The sequence below is a fragment of the Ornithorhynchus anatinus genome, chromosome 9 (genome assembly GCF_004115215.2).
Source record: "Ornithorhynchus anatinus isolate Pmale09 chromosome 9, mOrnAna1.pri.v4, whole genome shotgun sequence".
Lineage (NCBI taxonomy): Eukaryota > Metazoa > Chordata > Mammalia > Monotremata > Ornithorhynchidae > Ornithorhynchus > Ornithorhynchus anatinus.
This window is the reverse complement of record NC_041736.1, coordinates 51584846-51601649: the sequence shown is the minus strand read 5'-3', so window position 1 is coordinate 51601649 and position 16804 is coordinate 51584846. Positions and strand designations below refer to the sequence as shown.

The following is a 16804-nucleotide window of genomic DNA, read 5'->3' as shown; positions in this document are numbered from 1 at the left end:
TTCCCCATGTGTAGGTTCCCACATCTGCAATATGGGGATTCAGTATTTGTTCTCCCTCTTATTGTAAACCCCACGTGGGACTTGATTATCCTGTATCTACCCTATCACTTAGTACAGGGTTTGACACAATAAATGCTTAACAAAACCCACAATTACTGTTAATTATAAAGGCCAGTAGGATGGATGCTAAGGGGGGAAAGTAGAGAACCTATAAAAACAACAAAATTAAATAAGCACTTTTAATTACTGGCACTGGCACAGCTACTAGCAGTTGCTTTTTAAACCAGATTTTACCAATCTTTAAAGTGTTCAACATTGTAGTTACTATTTCTAACTGGTTCTCCTGCTCACCTTTCTTTTAGTTCTAATGAGTTGCAACTCTTTCCCACTGTCTTCTAAAAACTACTGAAACTTCACTGATCTCACTTGGCCTATAACTAATTCCGAACTGAAAAATGACCTTCCTAGGCCCACCAATGCATTTATCTTCTATTACTGAGCAAAGTTTATGGTAAAGTGAAGCCTCACACTCCTTCGACACAACCAAGGTCTAAATTTGCCCCCTCCAATGGATGAGAAGACAGACACATACCAGCTCTTCTCTCCTCAGTCTGCATGGAAATGATTACGAAAAATCTAATATTCCTGGACATGCTGGACGCCTTAATCCATCTGTCTCAATGTCCCAGGGGCCATCTTGAGAATTAAAAAAACGTGATCACTTAGTATGGTGCAATGCTCTCAAATACCGTTAAGATTTGGTCAGCCATAAAGCCGTTTGAAATTTTTGTCAGTCACAGACAGTCCTTGATAAGCCTTGAACTCTTTAAAGAACTCTAATTTGGAAATCTAATTCATTATAAACAAAAATAAAATACACCCAAACTTTCCACATGGCCCAATACAGCATAAACCAAATTGAAAGACTAGTAATAGGTAAAGAGTTTAAGAGCTTACTGTTTGCACAGCACTAGTTCTGCAGTTCAGAGTTTCAAGGTGCTTGCACTTAATGGTAACAACTTACCCCAAGAGGGAAAAGAACAAAGCTAAAAATTTGGTTTTACAATTTTTCTTTTATTGTTTCCTTTGGGCTTCATCACCAGGCAGTCATATATATACATATATATGAAATACTGGGGGGTGGGGGTGGGGGAGGGGTGGGCGAAGAGGGGACAGTAAATCCCATAGTAGGCAACAGCATTTAGGATTTACATTTTAGCTCAAAAAGTCAGATAGCGGAACTGTTATTCATCAAGCATCATCAATTCACTTATACTATATATATATACACACACCATAACCAGGTATATAAGCAGCATGGCTTAGTGGAAAGAGCACAGGCTTGGGAGTCAGAAGTCATGGGTTCTAATCCCTCTCAGCCACTTGTCAGCTGTGTGACTTTGGGCAAGTCACTTAACTTTTCTGTGCTGCAGTTATCTCATCTGTAAAATGGGGATTAAGACTGTAAGCCTTACGTGGGACATCCTGATTACCTTGTATCTTCCCCAGTGCTTAGAAAAGTGCTTGGCACATAGTAAGTACTTAACAAATACCATCATTATCATTATTATATACATCAAAAGCACAGGCAATGCCAATTTTAAAAATATTCATATTTCCAATGCATGTTTTACAATGAAGCGCTATGCACAAGTGCAGATACCTACATCTGATTTTCTCAGATTTTTGGTGAAAGGATAAAAATCACAGCAGCTTCGTAGAAGGGCTAACTTCTTGAACAATGCAATCCACGCATTTCAGAAACTTGTTTGGGGCTGGTGTGTGTGTTGTGGGGTGGAGGGATGAGTAACAATTCTACTAGAGAATGCTGATTTCGTTCTTGAGTAACCTACAAAGTATAGAGATGCTGCCTCAGTAACTGAGAAATCTGATAAGTTCCTCTCCACCCACCCCTAGGCACAAATTTAAGAGTTCACCCCTAGAGGAGAGGCCAAACTCTGGTCAAAAGGTCAGGAAATGACTCCAGTAAACTATGCTAATTCAGAACAGTAATCCTTTGACAAACCAGTATAAAAAGAAGAGAACAACAGCAGGCTCCAACTTAACCCTCAAAGAGGAAGGAAATTCAGCATTAAGACTATCACCATAATGTTAACTTGCACACTACAAATTAAGTAGTCGTTCTCCACCCACTCCCCCCTTCCCTTACAACCTACCCGAAGTTCAGAACAATGAGCCAATATAAATGCAATATACGACTGAACCCAAGAGTAAGTCAAACACACCAAGTCCTGGAAGAATTGTGTTACTTGGCCCCAGTGACATTCCTGATTATCTCCTATTTGAGAGTAGTCTTGGTGTGATTGATCCCTTGAGGAAGGAGTTTACAATGACCAGAATGTGTTTGAGTCCTTCCTGAGAAAGGGGGTGGTGGCAGGGGAGTCTGTCTGCACTCTCCCTGGGGCAACAGTCCTTCCAAATACTTGACCTTATGTCCTTACGGCTGGTGTCTCGACAAAGCAATAAACTCTCTCCGTCTAGACTGTAAGCTCCTTATAGGCAGGAGGTGTGGCTCTTTATGGGCATCGGTTACAGATGAGATAACTGAGGCCCAGAGAAGTGAAGTGAATTGCCCAAGGTCACACAGCAGAAAAGTGGCTCTTAGCTCTCGAGATGGAGTGCCAGGCACTGTACTAAGTGCTGCAGTAGATTTAAGCTAATCAGGTTGTACACTGTCCACGTCTCACAGTCAGCTCCCAAGTGGCCCACCTTGCTTTCTTTCTGCCTCCCTCTTTTATCCTCTGTCCTGGATTCAGATCTCTCATCTGGGCACTGGCTTGGTATCTCCTGAGGTAATTCATTCTACAGTGTCTTGTCCAGTGGGATGGGGAGCTGGAACTGACCAAACTACCAGACCTTGTGTGCCTGTCATAGCATTTTGCTTGTGTTACAGGTGACTTTAGCTAGTTCAATCTTTCAGGGGAACATACTGTTTCCATGACCACTGACACACGCCCTCCCCTGAAAATGGAGGGCTCCTAAGGCATTATGGCCAAACCAACCCAATCTAGTTCAACTAAGCAGTGAAATAAATACAGCCAAATACCCATCAGCCAGGACCAGAAGAGTCCAAGTTCCCAAGGCATGCCAATGAGGCTACTATTCCACAGTGACCCCTTTAGGAGTTCAATACTACTTGGCCCTTGTTTGAACAACTCTGGGCAGGAGCACATTTCCCACTAGAAGTTGGGAGGTCAAATACTAATGGGGAACATCACACCTGCAATCTGCTCATCCTGGCTCCTGTTATCGTTAGCATCTGCAGAGTCACAGTACGAGAAGCAAGGCAGTCCATGAGCCTGAGACCATGAGAGCGGAGACACAGGAGTATCTCGACAGAGTCTAGCTAAACATGCTAGACGTAATAAAAGAAACCAGAGGGACTCACATTATGAGGCTAAAGCAGCCAGGACATATTGCACATGTGCAAACAGATCACAGGAGAGATGCAGAGGCTAGCAGATAATTAGAGCAATGATTCTCAAAGTGTGGTCTGTAGTCATTCGGCAGCACCACTCCCGAAGTCTTTCATCTCCAGAAGGGGTTGCCTGCCTGCCTGCCTCCCTTCTCCCGCCCCCTACCACCCCACTGCTCCACAGCTCCTTTGCTGAGAGTGCTCCTGCCCTTCCAGCTGTTTCTGATGCTATTTATATTACAGCCACTGCCACATGGTCTTGGTCTAAAATCGATGTAAGTTTGGTAAGAATTCATATTCTTATGAATGTAGAATTGTTGCTCACCCACTTCCACACTGGAACTAGGAGCAGCCACTGAAGCTTGAAGGTCCTGAAATGAACAAAAGGAAAATCTTTCTCCAAGCAGGATGAAACATGCACGTGGAATGAATTCCCACAGAAGTTATGGAGGCAGAAATTAGGATTTATTTATTTATTTTAATTGCGGTGTCAGAAGGCTCAAGAAAGAGTTTGAAGAACCTTATGGAGGAATGATAAACCCATAAAGTGAGAATTAGGGAAAATGATCAGTTTATGGATAGGGAACGTGCCTATCAACTCTGTCGCATTTCCTAGTGCTTAGAACAGTGCTCTGCACACAGTAAGTGTTCAATAAATACCACTGACTGATTGATTGATGTCTAGCTGGAAAGATAGCTACTGAGAGAGTGCACTTGCTTACTCAGGTATCTTTTAAGGCTAATCCTAGGCATAAAAATCTGGACTAGACATCATTCTCTCGTCTAGTCTTATGCTTGATGAGAGCCTGGGGCTGGATGAGCAGAGCAAGGAAATCCAAAGTGGGAAATGATCCATCTGGTTTTTGCCTCCTGTGGCGATCCATAGCTTGAAAGGTTTGAGGACTACTGGATTAGGGAGTCTAAAACAAATGCTGTGGTTTGAAATATTCCAGGAATGGAAAGGATGAGTAGAATTTGCTTGCACAAATGCAAGTTAGATCCCTAGTACCCAAGGCATTCTCCTTCCTCTCAAGATAGAAAGTCCTACTGCAGTCTAATCAATCAATTATTAGTGTTTTTCTTAATACTCTATTGTACAAACCCAATTCACATTAAGCAATGGTGACTGGCATCAAGAATGTCAGATGAACCTTGGACCTGAGATTTCAGGACTGAACTAGCACAGCGCCTGTTGGCGTGTTCTCGTCTCTACCAATCATGTTCCCGATGGGGCAAGGAGTGTAGTGAGCAAATTGGTGGCCATGAAGTGCAACACACTGTAAAGTGCACACAAAGGCTTTAGGTTTGTTGGTTTTGGGTTTTTTTTTCATGTGCAGTTCCCACATAAGGCAGCATAGTGCCAATGTTGGCCAAAGCACCTTGACCCTGGAAGGTGCCTCGGTAGCTGCAGCCGTTGTTTGTTGGCACCCCTCTTGGCCAACTTTCCCCTGCCCCCCAGGATTCCTCCTGGGCTTGTCCACACTGTGCAACAACTTACTTGATCTTTTGGTCATAAAACTTTCTCCACTGCTGGCATAGTCCTAAGCAAGCAAAGCCAAAAATAGGAATGCAAGCCCGGTGTGGGCAGAGATTGTCTCTCTTTGTTGCTGAGTTGTACTTTCCAAGCACTTAGTGCAATGCTCTGCACACAATAAATGATTGAAATCCATGTTTTCTGATTTTTTTTAATTGGTAGTTGATACTCTCCTCACCTCCATATACACCAGACCACCACTCTCCTCACCTTCAAAGCAATATTAAGGTCATATCACCTTCAAGAGGCCTTCCCCAATTCCAGGCTGGCTCTGCCTTCTGCATCATCATGCATTTAGATCTGTAACCTTTGGGTACTTGATATCTGCCCCAACCCCACAGCACTTACGTACATATCTTTATATATTATAAATTATTTATATTAATGTCTTCTCCCCATCTAGACTATAAGCTCATAATGGGCAGGGAACATGTCTGCTAATTCTGTTGTATTGCACTGTCCCAAGCACATACTATGTGCACAGCACTGTAGTAAGTATTCAATAAATACTGTTGGTTGACTATTAAGTGCTTACTATGGGCCAGGCACTGTACTAAGTGCTGGGGCAGATACAAGCTAATCAGGTTGGACGCAGTCCCTGTCCCCATGGGACTCTGAGTCTTAATCCCCATTTAACAAATGAGGTAACCAAGGTACAGAGAAGTTAAGTGACTTGCCCAAGGTCACAAAGCAGGCAAGTGGGAAGCTGGGATTAGAATCCAGGTCCTTCCGACACTGAGGCCCATGCTCCTTCCACTAAGCTACAGTGCTCCTCTTGAGCGTCTCTGCTTTCTAGAGCCATACTTTTTCCCCAGGACTGACAGAAGACCTAGTAATGATTATACTATCAGGGATCCAAGCATCGAGATCAGCCATTATAATGTGATGTTGGGGAAAGAGAGTTTGCATGGTTGTTTCACATTTCTACTAGCTTGTCAACTCCTTGAGGCCAGGATTATGTCTAAGGAGAAGCCATGTGGCCTGGTGGAAAGAACACAGGCCTGGGAGTCAGAGGACCTGGGTTCTAATCCCAGCTCCACCACTTGCCTGCTGTGTGTCCTTACTCAAGTCACTTCTCTTCTCTGTGCCTCAGTTTCCTCATCTGCAAAATGGGGATGCAATATCAGTTCTCCCTTTTACTTGGACTGTGAGCCCCATGTGGGACCTGATTAGCTTGATCTACCCTATTATTACTATTATTATTATTAATAATAATAATTCAACTGTTCTTTCCCAAAGCCTTAATGTAGGGCTCTGTCCACAGCAGATGCTCTATAAATACTACTGATGGAGTCAAGTGGGAGAGGAGAAATGTAGGAGATGGCGGTCCTAAGACCTCCCCAAGTGTACAAGTACTCATATAACCTGCATGTGATAGATCCATATCAGGTCCAAGTTTTCCAGAATTAATACATTTCTATTCCCATCACCACCAGTCACAGTTATCTGGAAATTTGAGAGATTTGGGGGGATTGCATTTTCAGGGTTTCAATTACACTCAGTACTACTAAAACAAGTGCTTTCATTTTGCAATTGGGCACAACATAATGGAAGAAGGGGAGCATTCTTTCCATCCTCCAAGCCTGTTCTAGTCTACCACAATTTGGCACAAGCATCTTTGGGGTAGAAAGAAATGGATGTGCCCGTGGCTCCAGTCTGGGCATGATGCCGCTACACTTCCTGGTCTGGGCCTTCTCATATTGTGCCATCAGGATGCCAGCTCCAGATTGAAATTGCGACTGGCCTTTTTTCCCCCTGCTATGGTTCCATGACAGGGTGGGGGCGGGCTGCCCCTCACAGGCCTGGGTGCCAAAGAGCAGACTTGCTCCCGGCAGAGTTGGCAGCCTCACCCAAGGCCTGGGGCCTGAATTGCAGCATGCCAGGTAGCCAGCTGGCCCCAGCAGTGCAGTGAGTTCCCACAGCTGGTGTTGCTCCGGGTGCAGTTTGAGGGTCACTGCAGGGCAGGGGCAGAACCAGGTGAAAGTTGGCCTGTGCTCCCGCTGTTCCAGTGCTTTAGGTAAGCAGGATGCAGCCTCCAGCTACTGCTACTAATAATAAGAATTTTAAAGTGCTTACTATGTGTCAGACACTGTTCTAAGCACTGTGGTAGATATAAGGTAATCGAGTTGGACACAGTCCCTGACCCACATAAGGTTCACAGTCTTAATCCCCACTGTACAAATGAGGTAACAGGCACAGAGAAGCTAAGTGACTTGCCCAAGGTCACACAGGAGACAAGTGGCGGAGCAGGAATTAGACCCACATCCTTCTGACTCCTAGGCTCATGCTCTATCCACTGGGCCATGCTGCTTCTCCTACCTAGGGACACATGTCCTCACCAGGCTGCAGGGTGAGTCAGAGTTTTGCTGTCATCCTTTAAAATTCCTTGCTTTCCTCCCCCTCCACCTCCATGAGATTCCCAGCCCTATCAGAACAGCCAGGCACCTTTAAATGCTTTGGCCCCGCTGCCGTTCCGGTCTGAGCCAATTCTGACTTCCAACCCTGTGTACTGCACACGTATAGTACTTGGGGTTTTGCCACTTGACAGCCTCTAACACAGTAAAATAGCAATGAGTGACGGGGTGTAAAGGATTGTAAGGGGAATGGACATAAATTACAGGAGTTTGTATGAAAAAAGGTTAGTCATGGTGGTTTCTTCGATCCATCTTCCCCTAACCCATTAACTCCTGTTAAACCAGTGGCTACTAGACTGCTGACTTCCAGTTAACACTAGGTTCTCCAAGAACACAACTACAGCACTGGGTAATAGCTGAAATGACTAATTAAGGCTGTCCAAATTGCCACTTCCCCTATGCTGACAAGGCAGTGTCCTAAAAGCCTATTCTAATCAGAAAACAGCAAGAGTGAGTCATCAACACTATGAAATCCATGTCTTACAGTGTGCAGAGCACTTACTGTAGTGGGTGGTGCTGGGAGGAAGAGGAGGGGAGAGCGATAAGGAAGAGAGCAGGCACTGGACCTGGACCAGTTTACCTTTGCCCTGCTGCTGCCCACTGGAGACATTGCTTGGGTCAATCTGAATTGAAGCAATTAAAAAACACACAACAAAACCTAGATTTAAAATTCCTGGTTGAGTGTCGGGGGAAGAATGTGAATTCCAAATTTCAGGCTAACTTTTACACAGACTCCACATTGGGCTAATTAATGCAGGTTTAAGTCATCTTTAGTAAACTGAAATGCTAAATGATTCCACAGAAATCCTTACAAACCTTGCACCTCTAGTCATTTCATACGGGAAACAAATGAAAATGAGATACTCAAAGCACTGTGCGACCTATGCAAAACCTCTGCTGGTTTATCAGAAGGGTAAAATTCACTAAATCCTGAAAACTTCTAAAGAGCATCAATCCCAGGGTTCAATAAATATTGGCTTTGTATCTTGACCAAATAAAAACACAAATGGATCCCTACCTCAAGCTCTCTCCCTTTGAATACACTGTACATTCTTTGGCTTATCTCTCTGTTCTATTCTAGCTCTTGTCTCAGTAATTCTCTGCCTACCACCCGCTGTGTTTGCTAATCACATGTAGGATTACCTCCTCCACCTTGATTTTTCAGTAACTAACAAATAGTTGATCCCTAAATCCATTGCATTTATTTTAATAAGCCTCCACAATGCTCTAACTTCCCACAGACTTGGCTTTAAAGATCTTCAACTGAGGCTACTTCCTAGCAGATCATGACAAAAATATTCTATAGGAACAGGACGAAAAAAGGCTCCACTACAAAATGGAAATGAAAATGTTTTTTACCGAAAAAACTGAATTCACCAAAGTATAAGAGGAGCAAAACATGTTGCTGTAAGTGGTGCTAACTGTTTAATTAGAAGCGTTCAATAAAGTGATTTATCTAAAGTATTAAGAAAACCTAGCAAGCCTAAACTCTTAGAAGTTACACCAGTTTCATCTTTGCAAAAAGTACCTTCAACTAATTCCACTATCTTCGTTTAAATATTTCAACTGGTGGTAAAACTCCACTGTGGAATAATTTGACAAATTCCAGATCTTTGTGGTTTCACGGAGGCTCCCTAAACATCTTCAACTTCACCCTCACCCCCGCCAAATTTAGTGGATATATGGGGGGAAGGTGGGGGTGGAGAAGAGGAAGGAACGGAAAAGAGCAAAAAAGAAAGCTTCTTTCAATCCCCAAATCTTAGCTCTTGTGGCCACAATGACTCTAGAATAAGCCAAGTTAAAAAAAAAAAAAAGCTTTGCAATGACGGGAAAAACTTTTTTTAGAATAAGGACACAGAGCTTTTATTTATAGCAGTTATCATTCTGACTAAAGAAAAACTGATCTTCAGATGACAGGTTTTCAGCACAACTGTTTTTGCACGTTGTGCTTGGGACTCTTGCTGTTAGCCATGTAAATCTGAGGTTGAGAATTTTAACACAACTCATTTATTACTTCCCCTTTACTAATTTTTGGATTACATTACCTCCAGAAAAGCCTTAAACTCTCTATCCACCCCAACCCCCAAAAGTCTCTGTGCCCAGACATTACCACACCTCCCTCTCTTAGAGATGCTAACCCAAGGGAGGGAAGGGGAGAGAATCCACTTCCTCCAGGTGTTCCTGGTCCAGTTGCTGGAATGAAGAGAAGGAATCTGCCTTCACTCCTAGTCTTGAGAATGGCTTCCCTCCTCCCTCTCTCCACTCCACCCACAAACACAACATAAACCAGCTCTATGCTGGTTACTGATGTGCATCTCTATAAATTATACCTTATAAATTATTTATATTTGTCTGTTTCCCCCTTTAGGCTGTAAGATTGTTTGAGGCACAGAACATGTCTACTGACTGTTATACCGTACTCTCCCAAGCGCTCAAGACAGTGTTCTGAACACAGTATGCGCTTAATAAATACCATCTCTGATGGTGATTTAGAAGAGGCAGTTTCTTACCTAGTGTCTAATTCATCACCCTCTTGGCTCCACTTGGGTATCCTCCCTATTTCCGGGTCCCTAATAAAGTTATCATGACTAGAGGAACTGCATCGGAATTTGAGAACTTCTCCTCTCCTATCCCAAGATAGGCCCAGAAATGTCCAAATCTACCTGGCTCGTCCCACTCCCTCTAGAGGTGCTTGCTCCATGGAAGCAATAGGGGCTCCCAGCCTACAGCTGTGTGAGCTGGACATTCAGACCTGTATGTATCTAATCAGTGCTGAGAAGACACACACCTCCTTTCCAGGCCCCCACATAGTGGCTTTTTGGCCTAGGAGCTCTTTGAAGTCTGTACCTACCCAGTCCTGTCCCCATCCATCTCCCTTAAAAACCCCAACAAAGTCCCTTCCTTTTTTATTTTCTTCTCCTGCTCCCTTCTTCACTGCCCTGGAAATTGGATGTGCCCCCTTTAGTCACCTCAGCTCTGCTGCACTTAAGTACAAATCTGTAATTTATTTATATTTATATCTGTTTCCCCCTCTAGACTGTAAGTTTCTTGTGGGCAGGGGATAGGTCTTCCAACTCTGTTGTACTGTACTCTCCCTAGTGCTTAGTACACTGTTCTGCACCACGTAAGCACTCAAATGCAACTGATCTTTTCACCCCCATATTCAAAATGCAAAGTTGGCACTTAAAAGCACCTCTCTCCTCCACCACAATCTTGCATTTACACCTGCCTCCAGACATCTCTACTAGGATGTCCCACCAGCCACTGAAAGATCAACATGTCCAGAACTGAACTCATCTTCCTTCCCTCTCAAATGCTCTACACTATCGACAGTTCCGGTCACAGCTGAAAATACCACTATCCTCCCTGACTCAGAAGCCTGTAACTTTGGCATTTTCTTTGACCTCTCCCTCTCCTTCAACCCTCTGTCACCAAATCCTGTTGATTTTTGGGAATCCGCCCTTTTCTTTCCTTCCACCACAAGGGTCATTTGTCATATCCTGGCTTGACTACTACATCAGCCTCCTGTCAAAACTCCCATTCTTCAGTCTCTTCCCTCTTCAGGCCTTACTTCACTTCAGAAGCAGCAGCATGGCCTAGTGGAAAAAGCTCGGGGATGGGAGTCAGAGGACCTGTGTTCTAATTTGCCACTTATCTGCTGAGTGACCTTGGACAGGTCACTTAACTTCCCTGAGTCTCAGTTCCCTCATCTGCAAAATGGGGAGTGTGACCTGATTATCTTTTATCTACCCCAGAGCTTAGTATAGTGCTTGACACATAGTACGCACTTAACCGCATAGTACGCACTTAACCGCATAGTACGCACTTAACCGCATAGTACGCACTTAACCGTTCACTCTGCAGCCCAAATCGGCTTCACAGCAATTAGCTAGCTCCCTCCTGCCTTACCTTGCAGATCTCCTACAAACCAACCAGAACACTTTGCTCTTCTAATGCTAACCTACTCACAGTACCTCAATCTCTTCTTTCTCACTGCCGATCCCTTGCCCATGTCCTCCCTCTGGGACACCCTCCCCATTCACATCCAACAGTTTACCACACCCCCTTTCTTCAAAGCTTTACTTGAATCACAGCTTCTCCAAGAGACTGCCCCTGATTAACCCCTCGCTTTCCCTATTTGCCAACCTCTCCGTGGTGCCTATGCAGTAGGGTCTGTATCCCTTCAGTGCTTTTCACCCCACTCCCACAGCACTCATGTAAGAATATAATTTATTTCTTTATATTGTCTGCCTTCCCCTCTAGACTGCAAGTTCATTGTGGGCAGAGAATGTGTCTGTTTATTGCTATACTGTACTCTCCCAAACTCTTAGTAAGGTGCTCTACACGGGAAAGCGCTCAATAAATACATACAATTGATTGACTACTCGAAAGAAATTTAGGATAATGCTGTCCCCTCTCTTGCAATTGAATATACAGAATTACTGGTACCAAACATGAAGGCTAATCACTTAAAGAACTCTTAGGTTTTGTTAGGCAGTCGTGCTTTGCTTTTCAGGATGGGGGAAAAAAGCTGATGTTCAAAGTGGATCCCTAAAAAACGTTCTTTTGCCAGGATTTGTGATAACTCTTTTCAATTTGGTTAAGGAGTCAGCGCACAAAAGTAGGTACATTTCAAAAGTTCATGATGAAATTTAAATTAAATTTTAATTTCAGATGCCTACGCTTTTGCATTTCAGTCCACGATTGCCTCTCAAAATGAATTCTCAAAAGGATAGGTTCGGAGACAGGGATGGAAACGATCTGAGGCCCAGAATGGCACTTGGTGTTGAATCACTTGCATAATACAAGAAGCCAGGGCCTGAAATTCTTCCCCCTCATTCCCACCTCTGGGTACATCAAATACCATTTTCAAGGTTTTCATTTTGCCCCATCACCTTCTGTTTTTAGCATTATGACAGTGGTGCAGAAGCAAATTGAAAATGACAAAATGCGGGATTTAGATGAGTTTATTCAGTAATAAAACACATGGAGGGCCATTTTGAGGGAAGCCATTTTGTATCAGCTACATTTTTTCTGCTGCAGGTCAGTGATGTTTTTAATATTACACAAAACTAAGACGTGGTTGTTTGCTTTTCTTTGGAATGAGTTCCTGCCAGATTTTTTTTTTTTTTTTAACATCGCAGCTCCTTGGCTTGGTGAAGAGCACACACACCCACCCACAGACACTAATTCTGCTCTTCCCCCTTCCCAACCAATGCTTTCATGACACATACAGTCTGTGCTAAGTTAATGCTCTTAAAAGTCCTGCTCATTGAAGCTACCATTAGGTCAGCATCCCACATCCCTGAGTTGGAAGTAGAAATCCACAACACCAAGGCAGATGAGCCCAATTTTTCTCCATTCTCAAATTTAAAAAAAAAATTCCAAAAAAAACAAAAAACCACTAAAAGTCAAACCCACTGCTTGTTTGCAAATCAGTAACAACGATTTCTCTTCAGGACCCATTGAAAGCAAATATCTTACCAAGATTTCTCTAGCTCTTGCCAATCACTCGATGAAGAACAGCCAAGCTTTACCAGGAAACCGATATCTAGGCCAAAGCTATTTTCTAATCTGGTAACATGGGGCAACACATCTGAAAGTTTTCATTTTGAATAGGATGACTAGAATCGAATCCTCATGACACCTTAACTCCAGCTGAGTAAGAACCTCACTGGAATGAATGTAAGCCCCACCTCTAGATCTACTCTTTGGCAACAAACCAAGTACCCCTAATTAAGTCTGAGCATAACCAGCTAGAGAAACAATGATCAGGCATTTCTAATGGTATTTTTTAAGTGTTCACTGTGTGCCAGACACTGTACTAAGCACTGGGGTAGACTTAAGATAGTCACTTGGACAGTCCCTGTCCCACATGGGGCTCATAGTCTTAATCCCCACTTTACAAATGAGGTAACAGGCACAGAGTTTAGAGCGGTGCCTGGCACATAGTAAGCACTTAAATACCATTATTATTATTAAGGGACTTGCTCCAGGTCACACAGCAGACAAGTGGCAGAGCTGGGATTAGAACCCAGGTCCTTCGGAATCCCAGGCCAGTGCTCTTTCACTTTGCCACACTGTTTTTTATTTTGCAACACAAAACCATTCCTAGTAGTCATTGTAGCATTTATGGAGCATCTACTAGGTACAGTGCACTGTACTAAGAGCTTGGGAAATTCAAAACAAGCAAGTAACAAATTTACTGCCCATAAGGAAGATGCACTCTACTGGAGGAGACAAATAATAAAAATTATGGTATTTGTTAAGTGCTTACTAAAGACAAAGCACTGTGCTAAATGTTGGGATAGACACAAGATAACTGGGTCAGACACACACCCTATCCCACATGGACAAAATCATGTACAGAGTAATCAATAATTGGGTGCATAACTGAATAAATGCACTTTATAAGTGCTGAGGCTGAGTATAAGTAATCAATAATATTTATTGAGCACTTATTGTATGTGGAGCACTTTACTAAGCACTTAATAGGGACATAAGCGCAAGAGTTTGCTTTCAGGTTTATAGAACTTGGGATCCTGGGAATTAACTGGGGAAAAAAAGCACGTTGGATCCTGCTGGAGTATTAGTTTCTCTGCTTGCTTCCAGAGGCCTGTTGGTCAACTTTAGTAAAACTAGAACCTTCTTGGTCTTGGGCCCCTGGGCTTTCTGGTGACACAGGGGAGCTGGTTGAAATGTGGTAGGACAGGGTGTCAGTCCATCAATATCATTTATTGAGTACTTATATGCAGAGCACTGTACTAAGCACTTGGGAGAGTACAATATAACAGAATTAGCAGACAAGTTCCCTGCTCATAATGAGCTTACAGTCTAGAGGGGAAGACCGATATTAATATGACTAATAATTTATAATATGTCAAGCATATGTACCCAGTGCTGTGGCATTGGGAGAATATCAAGTGTCCAAAGGTCAGAGATTGAAGAGCACAGATAAGCAATGAAGTACATATTACTTTCTTTTCAGAACTTTGTTTCCTCCTCCTGTGCCTCTTTCCCACTCCAGCCAACCACCCCTCCCATTGCTACCTTCCCTAATTTATGTTAATATATGCATTTATGCCAATACACTTCCCAGAAACTTCCACTTCTGGATCTGTTCCATTATTCACTGGCTAAATGTTGGTAGTGGGGAAGGGGAGAGGGGAGAAGAAAGAGCAGAAAGGAAGTACCTTCTGCTTTAGGTTCAGTGGCAATATTGAGCCATCAAATTATTTGCATAAGCACGAGTGAAGTGTGATATTAGAAAAGAGAGAAACTAAGACAGCAGGCAATCTTTAGAGGTGAATCATTGGGGTAATGCAGAAGGTTTGCAACAAGTTCTTTGCCCACTGCATACATTCTGGCCTATCTGGTGGGAAAAAATTTTTTTTTTTATAAAATTGCTGCCTAGTCTTTTTGCCAGGAATTCTCAAAGCATACTTGTCCCAAGATCCCAATTCTCCTTCAGTGGGATTCTATTTCCTTAAATCTGCCTCCCCCCTTTCCTCTGTGAAATAAAAAATACAAAAGAAGAGCTCACATGGTTCATGTCTATTAACTCTACAGCCCTCTCCTAGTGCTCAGCACACAAGTTCAAATATGATCGATCGATTGATCTCCCTCCGGGAATTACATGCATTACATGTCTCAAAGGCTGGGAGGGAGGGGGAAGAGGGATGTGGCCTGGAAAGAAGAGACCAGCTTGCCCATTCATATGCCACAGGCCACAATATATCACTTCTATCAAATAGCAGTTCACAAATCTAGAGTTTCCATCTTTGTAACCATTAAGACTCTTCTGCAAAGCCCCATGAGTTCTGAGGCCCAGCTCTAAGCAGACAGCTTGTTGATCAGGTCATGTTTGGAGAATCACAATAACAGAATGTATATGGAATGAAATTAAGAATCACAGAAACTATCCCTCAAAGTCTAGAGAGGATCGTTTAAAATCACAGCTTTACTAGGGATGATCAGAAATCACATGAGTTAGGATCAAGCAATATTTTTCCCGATTAAGAAATCAAAATCAACCTTCCTTTTACCTCTTCGGTATCTCATTTGAGGTATTCCTAAAGATGCTCCATTTTCATGATAAAAATCAATAGAGCACACATTATTTGGAACATTTTACTCCCTATTTGCTTAGAGTTTCCAATGATCTTTTAGAAGCCTGAGCACTAAAGTATTTTGATTGAATAGCAAGTTTGCTGGGACCCACATTTTCTAGGAGACACACCAATTCCATTTTAGAAGTTAATATCTCTTAAATGGCTTTCCTTGTCAAATACTACAAAATACCTAAACAAGGCCTGAAAAAAACCTTAAATTCACTCTGGGTCCACATCAGTATATGTTATTATACATCCACCATTTTCTTAATCCCCAAAAGTATGGCAGATCTGGGCAGAAAACTTGCAGCAAGAGAGACCATAATTCTAACTCAGTAAAATCTGTTTGGGGGTAACAGATGGTTTTTATTTATAAAAAATAGAAAATTAACCAAATTTAAAGCACAACATCTCTCACCAAAAGACTTGCAAAATTTTTTTTTTAAATGAAGAAAATCAAATTTTAATCTTAAAAAAAATCTCTGGGTTCAAGCTTCCTATCTTGTCTTAAACCCAAATACACATTAAAATGTTTGCAGTACATGCACAAATTCCCTTTCTAAAATAACACTTTATTAAAAATTTCCAGATTTACTGTTCTTCATGAAGAGCAAGTCATTTTGCTAGGTGCTTTTAGAAGAGTGATGGAGGAAAAAAGCCCGTCTGCCCTTAGGACTCAGTAACACAAGATCTATTTAATGCTCAACCAGTGATATGAGGTTCAATACCACAGACTGTGGCAGTCTGTTTCAGAAACTAGAGAATTAGTGGACGGTTGTGTTACAGGTCCCGACCCAGCCAAACTGGTGCGGCTGTTCAAGAAAGCATAAATAGTACTTGCCAGCCAGCCTAACTATAGCCATTTCCCTCCAACCACCAATGTTAAAAATTATTTTTTTTCCATTTAGCAGACATGGTATGGATCCTTCACCCCACACAGGAATGCTTGACATTTTCAGTATAAAATTCATACATCTCCCACTGTTTAATTTTGGTTAATTTTGGTCAATTCAAAAGACAGACTTTTATTGGGTTCCATCGCCTGGTTTTATACTGGGACCCACGGTTCATTTGAGAGTTTCAGTTCTATTTTGCAATCTGATACTGTCCCCCCTTCAAAAAAAAAGTTATTCCATGAATTTAGCATGAGAACATTCTGGTTCACAAATATAACTGTATTCACTAGTGAAATGATTTTTCCTGCATTAAGTCATGTACCTTAAAAAAATACCAGAGCATAAATATGACTTTCTACTCTGACTCCAGTGGCTTTCACAAAGCCCATCCAGAATCGTTGGGGTTCAGGTCC

General features: G+C 42.5%; 1 protein-coding gene across 2 annotated transcripts in view; it reads right to left on the bottom strand.

The window, feature by feature from the left end:
* Positions 1–16804, bottom strand: part of SPRED2 (sprouty related EVH1 domain containing 2) — a 102896-nt gene that overhangs the window by 30757 nt on the left and 55335 nt on the right. The gene's annotated exons all lie outside the window — the stretch shown is intronic.